The 20,020-nt window shown below is 36.2% G+C and overlaps 1 long non-coding RNA gene across 1 annotated transcript in view; it reads right to left on the bottom strand.

Annotated features, from left to right (window-relative positions):
* Positions 1-202: 202 nt before the first annotated feature.
* The window catches only part of LOC130855664 (uncharacterized), a 45,137-nt gene continuing 25,319 nt past the window's right edge, over positions 203-20,020 (bottom strand). Inside the window, exons 2-3 of the long non-coding RNA XR_009054353.1 lie at positions 14,572-14,652; positions 203-272 (exon numbers count right to left, since the gene is read on the bottom strand). This is a non-coding gene — a long non-coding RNA (uncharacterized LOC130855664). The remainder of the gene's footprint in view (positions 273-14,571; positions 14,653-20,020) is intronic.

Raw genomic sequence — 20,020 nt, 5'->3', positions numbered from 1 at the left:
TCCTCAATTCTGTACCATACTTGGTTTCCTTGTTCCCATGCAGCTCTGATTTTTCTCAAAAGTTTTCTACATGTTTCTGCCTTTAATGTCTCCCTCAATCAGGGCTCAAAAGCTGGCCATGTGGGGAAACAGAATGCATCACATCCCTGCTGTCATGATCTCACTTTCTCTCCTTATTAAAAAGGAAAAGTTGCAATGGATTCAAGCAGACACCGTGAGGAGGGTAAGGATGCTGATGCTGGCTGTTAGTTGTAATAACTGTGAATAGACACCTGCCAAACGTGCCCTGTTACAATCAAAAATTAGAAAAATAGTCTTCATGGCTGAGTGTTTTTCCCATTAAAATAGCTATTTGCTTTTTCTTGTCTTTACAAATACTGCTTGCATAAGTACCTTAAGGCAATTTCCAAATCTGTCTTGAATTTAATTAGATTGTTAAAACACTCAAAATAGCAACACTTGTGGAGATAATTTCAATTTAGGATACATTCTGAATTAAAAGCTGGCCACAAACTCCATGTTTATAGATCTAAGATGGTCATAACAACCTAATATAGTCATTTCACTCAGCCTACTAAATTTCTCTTTTATGCCCTAAGTCAATTATTGTTATCTCAACCCCATGGAAGATGAACATCAGAATATTTACGGACTAAATCTAGATGAAAGTGTATATTATCTAGGATGACTTGATGACAGGGAAGGTGAACTTATTATTTACAGGAGCTATGAAAATATGAGTAGGCCATGTAAAGGTGGCCTGGAAAAAAGTGATCTACTTGGCAGGAAAGAATATGTCCTACCTAAAGGTGGCTACCACGTCTCTGCTTCAGCTCATAGCTGCTAAGTAGAACTGTTTATTATCACACCTTCTAGTTTTTCAAAAGAAGCTACAATTCTAGGTTTCCATGTAAAATCTTTAGCTTTTTCAATATTGGCTACATTTTTAAATGTTTCAAAACATTATGTGAGAATGTGAATCAAAACCACAATTAGATACAACTTCAAATTCATTAGGATGGCTCTTATAAAAAAAAGGCAGGAAATAACAAGTGGTATATACACACAATGGCATATTAGTCTTAAAAAGGAATGAAATTCTAATACATGCTACAACATGGATGAACCTTGAAAACATATGCTGTTTGAAATAACCCAAACACAAAAGGACAAATATGACATGATTCCATTTACATGAGGTATCAAGAGTAGTAAGAGTCATAGAGACAGAAAAGTAAATGGTGGTCTTCAGGGGCTGTGATGGGGATAATGGGGAATTATCATTTAATGGGTAGACTTTCAGTGTGGGATAATGAAAACATTTTGGAGATGGATAGTGGCGATGGTTGCACAACATTGGGAATGTATTTAATTCCAGTGACTAGTGCATTTTAAAATGATTTAAATGGTAAAGTGTATGTTGTTATGTGTATTTTACCACAAACCAAAAGCTATGTGTACCTAACAAAACACATCTGCAGGTTGGATTTGGTCTAAGATCTGTTCTTTTTAGAAATAGAATTGTAGTAAAAGATTTAACATAAAACTAATTGTCTGTGGAAGACTAAACAGTAAAAAAATAATGAGGACATAAAGAACCAAATTGTCATATACCCAATATATGGAGTATTTTCTCTATAGAAAGTTTGCTTTTTTAAAAGGTATTCAATATACATTTGCAGAAATTGACTCCCTAATATTACCAGATCTCAGATGAAACTAGTTAAACTAATTCAGAATCAGCTCCTAACTCTGATATAACAATCTTGAGGTTTTATGACATCCCTTGAGGGAAATGGAGATCTGGTCTGTGGAGTAGACTCCAGCTTCTGATGGGAGGCTCCGAGTGTGCAGGGATGGGAAATGAAACAATAAGAGGATGGGACTCTGACTACAAGGTAGTGCTGCTGTAGTTGGCACATCATTTCTTTCAACTTTTTCTGATGACCCGAGACCTGATACTGTAATTTTTCTAGGGCAGGAGTCTTCATGGGGAACTCAAAAACTTATGGTTGAAAAAGTGTCACTAATACTACATCTATAATATTAGCATCAGCTGCACCTTTCCAGAGCTGGCCTAATCAGAGTATCTCTTCTGGGAATCTGAAATTTGGAATTATTTACAAGCCACAGAGTTGCTGAAGTAAAGTCTCATTAAAGCTTTGACTTACTTTCAGAATGGCAAGTCTGAATATCTTGAGACTGACTCATCAACAGCTTTGCTCGGTCTTGCTTGTCCAAAACTCTGAATCCTGAGAGATATGCTGCTAAACTATTAAATTATATAGATCTTTTTTTTCTATGAAACTCCTGTCTTTTTCTTAAAATAGCTCAGATCGGTTTTTGCTCCTGGAAACCAAAGAAAGACTGCTAATATCAAGTTAAAATAGAATTCTTAGCTGAATTGTTTTTCACCTTGACAATGACTTTAAAATTTATTAGGAATCAAAAAGGGAAGTAGCATAATTTAGTGTCTTTAATGTTGCACAAGTAAATACAATTGGGCCTTCACATCCATGGGTTCTGCATCCTCAAATTCAACCAACCACAGATCAAAAATATTTGGGAAAAAAGATCCAGAAAGTTTCAAAAACAAAAGTTGAATTTGCCATGTGTCAGCAACTATAGCATTTAATAGCATTTATATTGTATTAGGTATTATAAGTAATCTAGAGATAAAGTATAAGGGAGGATGTGTGTAGATTATATGCAAATACTGTGCCATTTTATATGAGTGACTTTAGCATCCTCAGGTTTTGGTATCCTCAGGAGTCCTGAAATCTATCCCCCACAGACTCCGAGGGATGACTGTATTAACATTTGTTAGGCCACAGTAACTAAAACTTAAACAGATATTACAATTGTTTTCAAATTGAATAAAAATATATGAGAATATAAATGTTAGGATTAATAGAAAATATGAATATATGGTTTTTTCAAATATCTCAGACAGATGTCTAAACTTAGATATTTCATAGAATAAATTAAAATCAAGTAAAATGCCTTTTTTCCCTGTTACATTAGCAAAGATTTAAAATAGGATAATACAAATCCACATAGATGTTCAAGGAAAGAAACATACTCAGGTATGTTGTAACCAGCAGAAGCAATTGAACAACTTCTACACAGATTCTTTTAGAATGTCTATAATTTCTACCCATTATTTCAGTTTTAAGAAATCTATCTTAAGAATATAACATAAAGTATGAAAAAGAGCTTCATTCCCAAGTATATTCATCCCCCAAACAATATAGAAATCATCAGTAAGAAGACAATCAACTAATCTCTTCCCAAAATGTGTTCTATAGTATGTTAATGTTATTTGAACAAAAGGTTTTATGATCAAGAATATTTAAGAGGTTTTTTTATATAGGGATCTTCACTCTAAGCCTTCTCCAACATTAAATGCTAATATGCACTATATAAGTTCCCAAGAGAGACATTTCCTCAAAATCCTTATCCCTAAGGCATTAAAAGATGATACATACGAAGAGTAACTAATTCTGTGGAAACTGCTTATAATTCACTTTCCATTGGAAAAAAGGGATGATAAGGAGTTGGAAAGAGAATATGTTAAAGGTAGAACAGGAATGTTGTTTCAATGACAAGATGATGTTTTTCTGTTTCTCGGACTTTCTGTGTTGTATTTACAAAACTATCTGAAGAAAGCAATAAATAAAAAATTTAAATAAACCTTTATTACAAATTTTAATACAAATAAGATAATTACTTAAAATAATCCTTCAATATAAACTTAATTCTGGAATGGCTGAAAAAACATTCCAAATGAAACTGTGTTAACTTGCACTATTTTCTGTATACGTGTGTGTGTATTTTGTGTATGTGCATTATGTGTGTGTGTGTGTTCATGTAGGTGTGAAAGAGAGAGAAGGTAAAATATATTCATATGCATATATCACTTAGGTAAAGGAAGACATATGTTTTCCTGATCCTGACATATCAACAAGTTTGATTCCTTCATGAGGTAGAAAATATTTGAATTTCACTAAGGATGTCAATGTACTATAATGAAAATAACAATTTTTTTGCATCAAAATGTATGAAATTTACCACAATTTAGTCCCCTCCAGGAGAGATGTAAGACATTTCATATTTAAATAGATGCAAAGAAACTGTGTTCTAGAGTGAATGTGAATAGATCGATTCTCAAATTGCTCATGAATCCAGATCCATTGATTGGCAGTGAATATTGGCGCTTTCATATTGTAGTAATGACGTAGAGTTAGTTTTATGTTTTTGTTTTTGTCTCAGTTATAAATCCACTTTGTCTCAGACTGAGAAGGAGGTAAAACACTGGAATAGGGGATATGTTGAACCACAAAGATTCCTCATTTGTCTATCTTTTAGGACAGTTGCAGGAGAAAAGCTGAGGTATCATTTGAACACATTAAAATTATTAAATTAATCGTTACATTAGTGAATCATTAATTAAATAAGTGATTAATAATTTATTTCATTAATCATTAATTAAGTTAAATTAACTACTAAAACACATTAAAACCCATCGGTTTTCTTTTTAAGGTGATGAAACTTTTCTAAAACTGACAGTGGTGACGGTTGCACATATCTAAGAATATACTAAAATCATTGAGTCTTACACTGTAAATGGGTGGAATCACCCACCAGTGAGATATCTGCTCTGATTGGTCCTAAACAGTTTTGTCCAAGTTTGTTGGTCTTTTATTTGAAACATTTTTGTGGGTACATGTAGGCAATCTATAAATAAAACTTTGTCTTCTGATCATACTAATATAACTTTATTAAACTAAGACATGAGATACTTTAAAAATGGGAATTGTTTAAATTTTATAATTGACCTGTAGCATCATACTTCTCAGAAGACCTTTCTCTTATATCATACATCTAAAATGCTTCAAAAAATCTCATATTCTTAGTTATCTCATTTCATGTACAACCTACCCATCCAAACCTCAGCATACTTGGAAACAGCTGCCCTGACAAAGAAGTTATGTTGTTACCCTTCCTCTGTTATATTAAATATATCCTATTTTTTTAACCTGTGTATTGATAATCTTATCAGTAGCAATTAGGTGCTTCTACTAGGAGAAATACATCTTCTTATCTGTAGGAAAACCACATTCTAAAATAAAGAAAGTGTATTTCATGATTTAAAAATATGAAACATAGTCTATGGTTTTGAGTGTTCAAATCCACTTAATAGAGACAGTAGGCAGAAAATATGCTGAACTAAGATAAGTATTTTGGTTAGGAGACAGTTTGACTTCTCTAAATCTCTCACTCCATATCCTAAATTTTATGAAATTACTACATAAAATCCTGGATTTGATAGCAATTAAGTCAATCAGTCTTAAGTTTTTGTCAAAAGTAAATCACTCTTTATTAATAATTTGGCTCCCAAATTTAGCTGAACTTTACAACTTTCAGAAATCAAATCAATCATAGGGCAAAACCAATATATGAATGCATATTTTCAAAAGATTGTATGGTTTAACTCTTGTTTTCTTAAAAAGATATATTCTGAATCTTTGCTAAAATAAATAAATATATATATAATTATTTATGATCTAACCTAGAGTTTTAAAATTACAGAAATGTGTACTTTGCTAGTAGTAAAATGATTTTACAGTCAGAAGAATGTCTTGATAATGGCAGTTCTTACCAAAGAAAACTTTGGGGCTCATAAATCCTAAGGAGTCATGATAGGTCTATTTCATGGATCTTTAAATGATGACAATTTGAGCCTGTTAATAACTAGACTTAACTTGAGCATTCTAGATACAGTCTATCCAGGACTCACCATTTCATTCTGTGTCTACATTCTTAGGTGGTCTTCAGCCTTACTCAGAATTTCATGCACACTTAGAAGAAATCCATCCTATCAGCAAAAAATGTAACCACCTGTGAAGGTGTTTCTGGAAGGGATTAGCATTTGAATAGGTAGGCTAAGAAAAAAAGACCAATTTCACCAATGAGATTTGAAGGAAGGGAGGGAGGGAGGAAAAGAAAGAAGTAAAGGAAAGAAAAGAAAAAAAAAAAGAAAAGAGGCAAAGCCATTAAAAGCATTACCTTCATACATATTTTATATGTATATTTTTAAGATATTTCAATTTAATTTTCAGTGATCCTAAAGTAAGTAATCATCTTCTACTCAGCAGATATTAAGCACCTGAAATTACTACTAGAGAAACATGAACAATCTTTCTTAAGTAGTACTTTATTTAAACCTTTTGAATGCCATTTTCATGGAAATAGATAGATATAATTTGTTTACAAATGTTCAATAGGCATAAAAAAGCAAAATATAATTTTATGTTATTTAATATGAGCTTTCATCAATAGGCAAATTACATAGAACTGGAAGTTTTCTTTTAAAAAAAATAGAATGCCAGTGAACAAGCAAACAGACATGCAAACAGAAGTTGATTTTATTTTGATACATTAACAGCAATAGGAGAGAGCACAGATCAAGTCTGGATAGCCAGCTTCCTTGTCTTGAGACAAAGGGCTGGAGAGTTTTTGAGCTCTGGGGTTAAATAGTAGAAAAGTATGGGAGAACAGATGTTAGATGGGAGGTTGATCAATAGGATGTGTTGACTACATTGGGTTATCTTGAGTTTGCAGATATTTGGGAGGGGGCGGAATTGGGCCATTTGTGTTTGTCAATTGGCATTCATGGAAGTTAGGCTCCTTCGTTCTCAAAGAGACTGCGAGATAGGGACCCTCTCTTCCTTGATGATTACATTTCAAAGGAATGGCTCTAGGTCCTTGAGGAAGAGGTTTCTGGGTTATAAAACTGGCAAGAGTCTGGGAGAAGATTTATATACATTTCAAAAAGGGCAGAGAAAGAGTTTACAACTGTAAGTTTTCTAAAGTCAATTTTCTAAGGAAAAGGAGGTCAGGGACATGCAGTCAGTTAGAAACCTGTCTAAACTTAAATCAAACTCATGGGAACATTAAAGCTGCCTTGGTCAACTATAAGGTGAATCAGATTAAGCACTTTAATTGAGCTAATTATTTTAAATAATTCTACATTTAATATTCTATAAGAATATAATTTTAGCTTATGGTATGTAATTTTCCTAAAATTAGATATATATGATAATTCTATACACTTCTCAATCCTCGTATCGAAATATTCGGAAGGAAGTATCTTCAGATCAGGGTCTTAAGGTAAAGGATTCATGGGCTTCGAAGTTCAGGCTGCTTGTGACCCAAATCTGACGTTTAATGGGTATGTGACCTTAGTGAATGATTTAGTTCTTTCTTGTAAAATGGAGATAAGAATAGCCATCTTCTACAGGCTTTAGCTATATCTGACAAGATACTACTGTAAAATGCCCAACACAATGACTAGCACGCAGAAGACTGCCACCAAATACCAGTCACCTCCTCTTAGTATCCATGAAACTGCTGTAAATAAAGACTAGAATAGAAAACATAACAATTTTCTGACAAGGAAAAAAATAACTGTATTCTCCCCTCTTTTTCCCTTCAAGCACATATAATTATATCCTGTACGACTGAGTGTTCAGAGCAAGGGCCTTGAGGTCGTCAGTTTGGGAATTCCATGTCTTAGCACACCAGTGACTTCTGTGACCTTAATTGAACCTCTGAGCCAGAGCTCCTCCATTTGTCAATTAGATATAATATTGGAAAACATCTCTCGTTCACGAGGGTGCTTTTAGCATTACTGAAAAAAAGAATCTTTTTAAAGCACACAAAATGAAAGTACTGTTGTTATTAAATATGTGATGAATTGTTGACAATTCATAGTCTGTGATGTCATAAGAATCCATACCTTTAGGAAGCAAAGATTCTCTTGAGAATCTTAGCCAGGAGAAACTATTTAATGACAATTGAATTACCTGTAAAATTGAAAAAAAAATCATTGAGAAAACTCAGTATCACTATGGAGAAAGAAGAAGCTATTATATTATACCTTAGTAAAATACATATAACACTGGAAGGGAATTTAGATACAGTCTTATTCCTTGGCCATGTCTATAAGAGGCAAGAACTACACTGGGACATAGTCAAGACATTTCCTTTTTTGAACAATATGCTGTCAAAGTATATATTTTATTTTATTATTTATTTTTTTAAAGCTCTTTATTGGAAAATAATTGCTTTACACTGTTGTGCCAGTTTTTGCTGTACAACAAAGTGAATCAGCTGTATTTATAAAGTATATATTTTAGAAAGCATTTAATTTAGTGTTTGGAAAGTCAGGACCTTTACCCACATTAAGAAATTAACACCTACTAATTAATTTGTGGCATACATTTTTTATACATTGATAACATGCAATTTGTAAATGTTTCAAAATATACAAGTGGTCAACTGAATATTGAATAAAAGCTTTCCAATGTTTACAAGTTTCCCTTTGTAAGCTGTAAAATTTCAGCTTGAGAAGGATGAACTTTTTGTCTAGGATACAACAAGTTTTGATGTGAAAATTAACATTTTAAATAAGATCAATGCTTACTGGAAAGAGAATGAAGTTTATAATCTTTGTAGCAGGTTATAGTTGAAATACTGAACGCATTAATTATAAATGATCCTTAAAAATTCTTCATGGTGTCATAAATTTTAAAAAGCTGGATACCTTCACTTAAAAGTGATAATGACAGATTTTAATGAGTAATATCTATTTTGATAGAGAAAAGAGTACAACAGGAAGTGAACTCAACTTCTATTTGTACAGAGGTGACTCGGTGTTCTATAGGAAGAATGATGGAATAGGGAAGGGGTTGAACAGAAACTCAGTAGGGTTAGGTAAATGAAAAATTGGGGGGGTCAGCCCATGTGATACTTACCTGGATATGCTAACTGACATTTATTGAAGTTAGGCTCCTAACATCCCACAGAAATTGGGGGATGAGACCCTATCTTCAGATGTTGGCTGAAACAAACAGTTAAATTATGTTGGCAGCCTTGACTTTTCTCAGGTAGGCACCTTCAGGAGGATTAGGGTCTCCTATGGATATAGCCTTGAGCTTTTAGATGTGATTTTGCCTCTTGATCAAGGGGTCTACAGTCTAGATAAAAGTAAAAGCCATGAAGAAAGAGTTAAAGTACTACAGGTGCCATGGTAGAAGTCTGTACAAGGCACAGTGCAAACATAAATAGAAGTCCACTCTACCTGGACAATGAATATTAATAAAAGAGGTAATATTAGAAGTGAGCTTTGATGATCAGGTAGATGTTCTTCAGGTAGACAGGGATGGGAAAAGTAGTTTGTGTAAAGGAATCAGAATGAGAACTGCAGATATATAAAATTCTCCAGCATATCTGAGAAATATATGTGGAAGAATAGAGTTTCCATTAGTGGGATGGAGACTCAAAGGGAGGGGAAACAGTTTTTAAGTGAAACAAATAGAAGCATATGATGAAGAAAAAAATATGCCATTGTATCTCAGCACCCAAACTGTGCACCCCTCCACCCCAGGGCGGCACAGAAACCTCATAGGAGTGCCATGGGACATTTTACATTTCAGGGGGAGACACTGCAATATTTGTGTCATACCGCACAGATCACCCCTATGAAGTCATCAGAATTAACTACTTAATAAATCATACTGTTGGGTATTTATTTTACCTGAAGGGTGCTTTGAAGAAAATAACTGTAATATGAAGGGTTCCAAGTGCCAGGAAAGTTTAGGCAATAGCCATAATGACCATTAATTTTATTTTATAAGAAAGAGAGAAAACCAGAAGAATTGTAAGAAAGGGAACCAAATGGACGAACTTGGATTTGGGGAAGATTGTATTGATAGCAGTGGGAAGCATACATTAGATGGTTGCCATTTTGGAGGCTTGGTAACAATTTGATATTATTGTAATTAGACAGGAAAGAGACAATGAGATGTCTGGTGAATGAGGGATCTGTAGCTAAAGGAATAACTGCTATTACTTAGGTAAGTGGCTCTTTACTTCCTTGTTGTTCCTTTGAAATGCTAGAAGTCTTTGGCAACACTCTTGTAATTATTAAATTATATTAACTATTGCTTAGCTGAAATTTTAGTCACATTTCTTTTTTACATTTTTAAATTTATATTTAATTCTCTGATAGATATTTGAACAAAGTCATTTACAGTGTTACACAAAGCAGTGATGTGACACAGAGCAACATTCTTGCTTGCATGTCCCAGTAAATATGGTATATTTAAAATGCTTGGTTGACATCATATTACACCTTTAACTTACTTTACAGAGAAAGCTAATATTCTACTAATTAAGAACCAGTGACCTTGACTGATCAGCTTAATGGAAGCCAGTACCAGAAGTAGTTCCTTAGTACATATGACTCATAAAATGTTTTCATTTCTGAGCTCAGTTCATGGTTGGCCATGAACTGAATCTTCCCTTGCCACTGAGGACATTTTTTGCAAGATCATTTTATGTCCTTAGTAACCTGAGTCCTGTATTAAAAAAGAGAGTTCAAAATATGTTATGGCTAGTATTTCTTAGGTGCTTTCCGTGATGCAGGCACACTTTTCAACACTTAACATGCATTATTTTACTTGATTCCTACACCAACCCTACGATGAAGGTACTATCATTATTATACCCAATTTACACATGAGGAAACTGAAACACAGATGCAAGTGTGTCAGGTCACATGGGTATTAGATTTCATTACTCCACAGTCTGTAGTTTTAACAACCACACTGTAACTCTTTCATGTGCGAGCACTAATTAAAGTTTGTGTTTAATTACATATATTTTTGAAGAATATTTAGTTTTAGGTTCATAAGATAATTGAGGGGAAGGTAGAGTTTTACCAAATACCCCTGCCCTGACCTATGCATAGATTCCTTCATTATCAACATCCTCCACAAGAGTGGTATCCATATGTTTGTTATAACTGATGACCCCACATTGACCCGTCCTAATTACCCAAAGTTCATAGTTTACCTTAGAGTTCACTCTAGGTATTGAACATTCTGTAAGTTTGGACAGATGTAGTGATACATATTCACCATTAGTATTATACATAATTTCACATCCCTAAAAATCCTCTGTGGTCCTCTTCTTCATCCTTCCCTCCTGCTAAGCCCTGGCAAACAGCGATCTTTTTATTATCTCCATGGTTTTGCCTTTTCCAAAATGTCATATAGTTAGAATCATCCAGTATGTAGCTTTTTCAAATGGGCTTTTTTTCACTTAATAATATACATTTAAGTTTCTTCCATGTCTTGTCTTGGCTTGATAACTCATTTTGTTTTAGTTCTAAATGATACTTTGTTGTCTGGATATATGATGGTTTATTTATTCATTCATCTATTGAAGGACATCTTGTTTGCTTCCAAGTTTTGACAATTACTAATAGAGCGGCTATAAACATTCTTGTTCATGTTTTTTGTGGACATAAATTTTCAACCCCTTTGGCTAAATACCAAGGAGCAGGATTGCTGGGTTGTATGGTTAGAGTATGTTCAGTTTCATAAAAACATGCCAAACTGTCTTTCAAATTGGCCATACCATTTTGAAATCCCAACAACAAAGTATGAGTGTTCTTGTTGCTCCCCATCCTCACCAAAATATTTTTTAAAGATTTATTTATTTATTTATTTTTGGCTGTGTTGTGTCTTTGTGGCTGAGCACGGGCTTTCTCCAGTTGTGCAGAGCAGGGGCTACTCTTTGTTGTGGTGCGTGGGCTTTTCATTGTGGTGGCTTCTCTTGTTGCTGGGCATGGGCTCTAGGCATGCAGGCTTCAGTAGTTGTGGCACGTGAGCTCAGTATTTGTGGCTCATGGGCTCTAGAGCGCAGGCTCAGTAGTTGTGGCTCACGGGCTTAGTTGCTCCATGGCGTGTGGCATCTTCCCAGCCCAGTGATTGAATCTGTGTCTCCTGCTTTGGCAGGCAGATTCTTAACCACTGTGCCACCAGGGAAACCCCTCACCAAAATTTGGTGTCATCGGTGTTCTGGATTTTGACCATTCTAATAGATGTGTAGTGGTATCTCATTATTTTAATTTGCATTTCCCTCGTGACATATGAAAGCATCTTTCCATAGCCTTATTTGCCATCTGTATATCTTCTTTGGTGAGGTGTCTGTTAAGGTCTTCAGGCCCATTTTTTTAATGGTGCCGTTTGTTCTCTTATTCTTGAGTTTTAGAAATCTTCGTGTATTTTAGATGACAGTCCTTTATCAGATATGTCTTCAGCAAATGTTTTCTCCCCATCTTGTGACTTATCTTCTCATTCCCTTAAGTAATCACGTATTTTAGATTTGAGTTATATATACTAATTTACAAAGCTCTCTTTGACCTAGTCAGTTGGATAAAATATTATTAATCTTGTTTTAGAGAAAATATTATTATGACTATCGAGGGATATGTTAATAAAAATAAGCTTGACGATGGCAGTTAGAGGGAGATTGCTTTAAAAGGGCAGCCTCACTAGCTACAATGCTTTGGTGTCAGATGCATAGTCCTTAGGTTTATGGATAAAAGAAACTTGAATTTCTCAGTTCTTTCATATTTATAAGGTCCTCTGGTGCTGAGGACTTTATTATTTCATAATAAAATCATGAAATACTGATGTTAACTTGGAATGTTACTACATAGACACTGATAGCCTAGTCACCAGAACTCTAGTACCCACCATCTGGGTTCTTCCTTTATTACATCAAGGTGCTTGGGACAAAGATTTGAAAAATAAGTGAATAATAATTACAAGATTACATGATGACCATTTAATTAAAGAGAAACAGAGGGTCTTGGGATATAATTCATTCATGCCATGATAAGGCTTGAGTAATTGTCACTGCCTTATGACAAAGTACATTCTTTAAGACTGAGGTGAGCGGGGGTGGTGTGAGGTGAGCGGGGGTGGTGTGAGGTTCACAGAGCATGTGGGTATTGTAAACAAAAGGGAAAATGTGGCAAATGTTCAGGGATAAGAGAAGATTACTTCTTGGAAGTACAAGTATTTTAAATTAAAATATCTATCCATCTACGGTTAATAGGTATATACAGAATACGAATGAGAATTGTAAGAGAAGATGAAGCAGAGTCATATAATGAATGGATGTCTCACTAAAGAGACTGGATGTTTTCCTGAAAACATCAATAGGTTTCACATTTATTTAGCTTTATGTCTGGATACAGGCCAGGAGATACAGAGCTATAGCATCTTCAACTCATCTTCCTCTCTCTCAGTGACTCCATGTACATAGGTTTTTTTTTTTTTTTTTTTGTCTATCTCACCACAAGGATGTTTGGGTTCCACTAATGAGAGCCAACGTATATGTGGGTCACCTTGTCACACAGAAGCTACAAGCTGTATTTTCTGCCAATTGTTTATACCATTTCATCCCTGGGCCCCAAACCTGTAGCTCTCTCACCCCAGGGCTGACTTCATACAACAAACAGAAATACTATTTCTCAGTTTTCTCAGCTCCACTCCTTCCAAGGAAAGGGTGCTGTGGGAAACTGAGGTCCTTCTCTGAGAGGCTGCATCAGATCAGGCTGATGTTAAATTCTTTCTTGCAGTTTCACCCCCACATCCTCAAGTCAATATTTTCACAAAACATATTCCTCAAATATTCTGTGATGTTTTTCCTGACAGGCACATCTAATATTTTATATGCAGGAAAAAGCAAGCTAGCACATCTGCAACCACCAAGATTTGTGCTACCCAGTAAAGTGTAGGTATCATTTTCCTAATACATGTTAATCTTGAGCAATGTGCTTCATAAATCTTTAGATACCTTTTTATCAGTTGCGTGTTGCCCTCTCATTCAGTAACACTTGTATCTTTTAAAAATTATTAGAGACATTTGTACATGTGTTTAGTTTCTCTAAGGCCAAATTTACTATTTTGTCTGGACAATCAGTTTCCAAGGGGGTAATGTCAATTGAGGATTTTAAACCAGTTTCCCAAAATATCTTTTTGTCCTGGGGGTCATTATCAGTATCCATTTCGTTTTCTTTAATTTCCATATGTAAGCCCATAAAATATTATGCCAAATAGCAATAGATGAGACATTAAAGTAATGCTTAGCACATAAACCACTTGTTAATATTACACCAAATAGCAGTCGATAAGATATTACAGTGATACTTAGCACACCAAACATTTGTTTTTATTGCAGTGTAACTTCCCCATCCTTCCCAGCAGAATCATCTCTTACCCATAGACTATATATTTTCAGTGACAGGGATGGTCACTAGAGAGTTCAATAAATTCAGGATTCCTTCTGGCCTGGAGACATAATCATACTCAGCTGTGAAGGAATAGGTTTTTATTGACACTGGTTCCCACATATTAATATAGAGTGCAACTCATTTACCCTACAGAGAGAACACAGTGTTGGTCTTTTATCTGCTCAATACCCACTAACTGTATAGCAAGAAAGGGCATCTCCTTTTAAATTCATGGCACACATGCAATAAGGGAATGATAAAGAACACATTTTCCAGTGACATCCTACTATAATTTAGCTTGCCCTTAGTATTTCAATAGGTGCAGCTCTCTGCCTTGGGCTCTGAAACACCGTGGCATTGCCCTTTAAACACAAAAGCTATCAAGAACCTTCCTGGGTGAAAATACAGCTCCTTACCAGAGTTGTTGCTGGGTAGAATGTCACAAATAGCCTTTTCTTCCCTCCAGGTAACGAGAGCATCACCAGGTCCTTCTGTTCCTAGAAATAGATGGTAGGTTTGCGGAGATAAAAGATAACAGGTCAGTGTCTACCACTGGGCAATAAGGCTACATTTAGGGTGAGTCTTAGCTTGGTCACATTAGGCAAAGTGACCATCTAATCTACGATTACCTTAGGAATAAATAAAATTCAATTCAAAGGCATACAGTATCTTAAGGAGTAATGCTCCATTCAGCTGGAAGGACGGTAAATGCAATCCTAATCTACACCACTAGATCAGATAACCCAAAAGAAAGGAAAGCCTTGTGAGGTATGAAAGATGCAGATTAATGCCACAGCTTCATATCCCACCCACTTTTTCCAAGTAAATAGAAACCTTCCCTAAGTCTATTCTTCCCTCAATCCTTCTCATATTCGAATGAAGCACACACTCTCTGAACTGCTAGCCAGGCTTTCTTATCCTTCTTATCCTTTGCACCCTCTGTCATTCAAACCTGAATGTTTTAATTGCCTATTCTAATTTTCAGTTAAGCCACTCCTGTGTAACTGATAGGAATACATGTCCATTGTATATTGTGCTTTTGGTCCCATTTTGGTAAACTGGCTATGGTGAAGTGTATTCCCTCTAGGACATATAAAGGGGACCCCAACCACTTATCTATTCCTGAAAAGACCCACTGAAATACTCCAGGGGCCATGAGCAGTGTTCTGCATAATCCATTTGTCATTGGTGTCCTTAATCCCATGGAATCTCCCAATGCCATTTTTGGACATTCTTTTTCCTCTTGATAGCATTTAAGACAGTCTGTCACTATACTAGTGACTTTCCTGGGTGACCCTGGTACATGCCGTTGTTTCATCCACCGTGGCATTGCTTGAGCACTACTGTGCAAGCTCAGCTCATGTACCCAACTGTTTTTTCCCAGGGGCAGACCAGGGCATCTGCCTTGTCCTTCCAGTGCCATAAATGGATTCTCTTGGTGAGCATCTACAGATGCAGTTCTCCCTAGGAGTTTCTGTAGGGTCATCCACAAATTCACCCTTTCACACCAGGCTTCTCTTATATATATGCTCATCAAGGAGCCATATGCCTGTATGTTTATGCAGTACAGCCCTGGGCTGTATATGCATCTAAATAGTCAGACATTTCCCTGAGGCCAAGAACCCAGTTTTTCTTGCACTGTAACATATACTACTCTCAATTCAGCCCACTATATATTCTTATCCTGTAGCTAGGACTTTTATGGACCACTCTCAGGTAGCAACAGCCTTCCATACAAAGTTCCACCATTCAGTAGAACTCCCATCAGTGAATCTGGCAGATGTTTTGCCTCATCAGATTTCAGACCCTATGGCAATAAGAGCACATAGATCTTCAGGAGCCCCATTATAGAGGCAGAAATACTACCTACTTGTGGATATAGTGCACTCCCCCAAAGCTGATCTCTCTAGAATGTTCCCAGATATACCATTTATATTTTATCAGGAAACCTGTACAGCTCCTTTTCATTGAAATCTCTTTCTGATATCACCCATTGAATCATAGGTAACCCAAGTCTCAATATAATCTGATGCTCTTCAGGTGTGGGGGCTGTTTCTACTAGAGCCAGATAATGTGCATTAGCTCATGTCTCTCACATGAGCTGTTATTAGACGTAGTATCAGGGAGTATGTTGGTCTGGAAGTCTAGCAAACACCTTTAAGCAGCATTCTAAGGTTTTTGTGAGGGAATCAAGTCTGTGTGTGTTTCAGTATTGGCCTTCTCTAAAAATCCTGGCACCTGTTATGACAGGAGTATAAGTCCCAGAAGGGCATTTTGGGCTACTGTCTGCTCCGGACCACATTTAAACCCATTTCTTTCAATAGTCTCTTTGTATATCAGGGCCAACAGGATTCCCAGATATGGTATATGTGTCCTCCAGAATGCAAACAGGGCTTTTTGTGCCTCTCTCTTACTAATAAAGACCAGAAAGGATAGAGGTTTGCCCTTTACTCTTTGTGAAATTCCTCTTGGTAGTCCTAGCCCAGATCATTCCTAGAAAAAGGACTGACTGGGCTGGGCCCGGAGTCTTAGCCAGATTATTTAGGTATTCTCAGCCAGTCTCATCACAACTACAGCTTTTAAATTACTCTCCCTCCAGTCCCAGCTTCCTTTCTGAGAAGGAAAGTATATTATCAACTTCATGAATCAACAGAAAGTGCAGTAACTGAATCCTACAGAATGTGAGTGACCTTAAAGGAAGATAGAAAAGTATATATAATGGAATCTCTCTGGTGGAGATATACACAGTGCTTCACAGTTTTGGGAGATTCTGAGTCTGTGGCCACATTCCATCACCACTGGCCTGCTTAACTTCCTGATAATTTTCACCATGTTTGGCACACTAGAAGCTTTGGGGAGAATTGTTTTCCTTATTTCTGGATTTTCTCACAGGCCAGAGAGGACTAAGATGTCAAGAACTGGTGTTCAATAAGGACACTTGACTTCAAGACTTCTTTAATCAGGGCAGAGACTTCCTGTTGCCCTCCTGGATGGTGGTGGTACAGTTTAGTCTTTACTGCAAAATAAGGGTAAGGGAATTGAAAAGGCTCCCAATTAGCTGATCCAATTAAAACCTGGCAAAGGGCAGATGTCCCCAACATTCAGCTATAGACCAGGAAGGGCAAGACCTCTGTTCATGTGTCACATCCTTTCCATTTACAGATTCAAGCAAAGGGGATGGCACTAGTGGATATCTCTTCCTTTATCAGGTTCCTTATGTGGAGTTTACTAGGACCATGGTACCTCCTATCACAGCATCTCCATCTCCCCTCACCTTCCTTTATGACCTCTTAATAGTGTCACCTTGCTCCCTGGAGATTTATAGTACATTATGCATACCAATGCCCACTTATTTCAAAAAGTTTTACCAACCCTAGGATATTCTACCTCAACCAAAGCACACAGCCTTGAAAACTCCACTGCGGGTAGGGCAAACTGTCTTAACCTTCAAGTCAATCCTCTTTGGTTTCTACTGCTTCAACCTACAGAGTTCATTTAGCAGCCTGAGTCAACACATTTTGTTATTGTTCCCTAACAGCATCATTGGATTTAAATTCATCCAGGCTGGGTTAAAGAGAGCATATCTCATGGGATTTATTAAGGAAGGCAGCTGCCAGACACGGAGAGGATTTTCCTCTTTCCAAATACTGTTAATGAGCTAGTAAACCGTTTGAAAGAATGCCTTAAGTTTCTTCCCTTTTTATCCTTTGTCCTAACTGCCACCTAATAATAGGTCTAGTCAATTTACCCTTTCCTTAATTCTTTAGCTGCTGCTCTCTCAGCCTATCCCGTTTTGCCTTTCTTGACTATTTTACCAGTAATCCAGGAGATACATCTATGTAATTCAGCCACCCAGGCACCAAATTCTCAACAGAATCTCTTCACCACCCATACCCAGTTCTCTTTCCTGCATCATAGTGTTTTGACTCAAGGGTCTGAAAGCCAAACCTACTTCCAACACTTTTCTCTAGCACCACAGTTGTGGTTGTGGGTATGCGTTAGCAACCAGACTCAAGAGACACAGAAAGGATTTAACATAGTACTATGCTTGCTAGGTGTTACACAAGGACATAAAGCAGGGCATGCAGTAAGTTCAGCATCTTTATCTCATCCTCATCTCATCTCAGCAGCTACTCAGATATACAGGAGAAGAGTTTCTTCTGCAGCCTCAACCACATGGACACGTATGCTGCCACAGATGAGAGCCAAGGTCCATGTGAGTCAGCTTGACACATGGAAACCTCAGCCTCTATCCCCACCATGCTTTAGATCATAGCTATCACATGGGCCCTATACTAACTCGCAGCCCCTAACCTGAGGCAGATGTGTGTTCCACACAACAAATGAGGCACACAAAATATTCCTCATTTATCTTAACTCTACTGTTTCCAAGAAAGCAGTACTATGAGAATCGGAGATCTTTCTGAAGCAGGCCTGATATTCAGGCCTGATAGTAACCCTTTATTCATAAAAATTGCAAATATATATATTTATATATATATAATACACACATATATATAATATATTGTCAATGTGTTATTCATGTTTTTCTATTTCTGTGCCTACATTGTTTTCATTTATTACATTCATTTTATTTAAACTTTTATAATTTGTAAAATGTAATTATCATACAAAAATACATAATCACACTATAATAGATAGTATTTATATATAAATACCCATGCAACCACCTCCCAAACTGAGAAAACAAACATTGTGAGCACCTCAAAAGCCTCCAGATCATCACTTCCCAGACCAACTCTCCTTAGTATTTTCTGGCCCCATTTGTGTGTTTGACTTCTTTGGTAATTACAACCATGTGTTTCCCTATGGTTTTACCACTAGGTATACATCTCTGAACAGTACAGCTAAGATTTTCCTGTTTTAACTTTTATATAAATATACAAATGCTATATGTACTGTGTCTTACCTTTTTGTGTGTGAAGGGGCTCAATATTATCTTTCTAAGATTCAATCATGTTGAAGTGTGCAGTTATAGTTCTTTTATTTTCATTGCTATGTAGTATTATATTATATGAAAATATTGATATTACAATTTACTTAACATAATCATTAATAACAGACTGAATTATTTTAAGTTAAGGATACAAACAATGGTTCTTTTGGAATATTCTTTGCGATCATTTTTGTTTTTCAGACCAAAAAAATGATGAATAGAGACAGGAAATATAATTTAGCCAATATCATTCACCTGGTAGAACTGAACTTCTACCTAGGTCTCTGTGACCCCTAGTTCATGTTCTTCATTTCTTAACTAGGCTCTTGTAATAAGAGATATGGGATCAAACTAAGATAGTGGCAACTGAGATGTAATTGAACACACTCAACCTATTCTACGAACACAGATTCACTATGACGGTGATTAATTTGAAGTGGTCACTGCAGGAGATGGAAAAATCAATGATAACATCAATTAGTTTGGACTTGAACCTACTTCCTTTGGTAACTGGCAAGATAACCTAGTGATCAATAGTAATAGCTAACATTATTGAGAACTTACAATATGCCAGGAACTGTTGTGAATTCTCTACACGCATTAACTAATTTAATTCCTACACAGATCTATGAGGTAGGTTCTGTTCTCGTGTCCATTTTATAGATGAGGAAACTTAAAGAGATTAGATACTACTGTTGCAGAAAGCGTGGGGGGAACCTGTTCCAGGGCCCAAGAGTGGGCTCTTGTCTAAGACTCAAAAATGAATTGTCTGAGGAGACACACATGCAGAGAAAGCAAGAGACTTTATTTGGAAGGTGCACCCAGGCAGAGAGCAGCAGGGTAGTGGAACCCATGAGAACTGCTCTGTCACTTGGCTTGCAGTCTCAGGTTTTATGGTAATGGCGTTA

Source organism: Hippopotamus amphibius, chromosome 6 (genome assembly GCF_030028045.1).
Source record: "Hippopotamus amphibius kiboko isolate mHipAmp2 chromosome 6, mHipAmp2.hap2, whole genome shotgun sequence".
Lineage (NCBI taxonomy): Eukaryota > Metazoa > Chordata > Mammalia > Artiodactyla > Hippopotamidae > Hippopotamus > Hippopotamus amphibius.
The sequence above is the reverse complement of the archived record's forward strand: the minus strand, read 5'-3'. Positions and strand labels throughout refer to the sequence as shown.